Source organism: Littorina saxatilis, linkage group LG3 (genome assembly GCF_037325665.1).
Source record: "Littorina saxatilis isolate snail1 linkage group LG3, US_GU_Lsax_2.0, whole genome shotgun sequence".
NCBI lineage: Eukaryota > Metazoa > Mollusca > Gastropoda > Littorinimorpha > Littorinidae > Littorina > Littorina saxatilis.
Genome location: NC_090247.1, coordinates 28,852,849 through 28,853,421, shown reverse-complemented (window position 1 = coordinate 28,853,421; position 573 = coordinate 28,852,849).

The window sequence follows — 573 nt, the reverse complement described above, 5'->3', positions numbered from 1 at the left end:
CGGTTCTACGACTCGTTTGAAGGACAGTATAGATCGAACCTTAACCCACAACTACGACAATTTGTGTCAGACTTTTTTGAACAGGAAAATATGCCTCTGTTCAACAGTAACCAAAACATGGAAGATGTTTTTGAAACTTTACAGAAATGTAACACTAGCCTATCTGTGACAATGTTGCTTTTGAATTGAACCCACATTTGTTGAACAGGAGAGAATGTTCCTGTTCAACAGTGCCCAAAACACTGAATCTGACGTTTTTGAATCTTTTCTGTCATCTAACTGAATCTGACGTTTTTGAATCTTTTCTGTCATCTAACCCAATTGCTCATGACTTCATCGATCTTGAACATGCCTACTTTTCAAAGAAAGACAGACAAAAGCGAAATCTGCATGTTAGCCATCTGCCTGAAATGGTCAATGCACTTTTGTAAAATTGTCACAGCTGTTATGCACTTTTGTGAAATGGTCAGTGCTGTTGTGCACTTATGCAAAACTTGGTGCTGTGCTGTTAACATTTGAACAAAATGCATTTTGTTCAAATGTTTAGTGCAACTTGCTACTATATAATCGCTG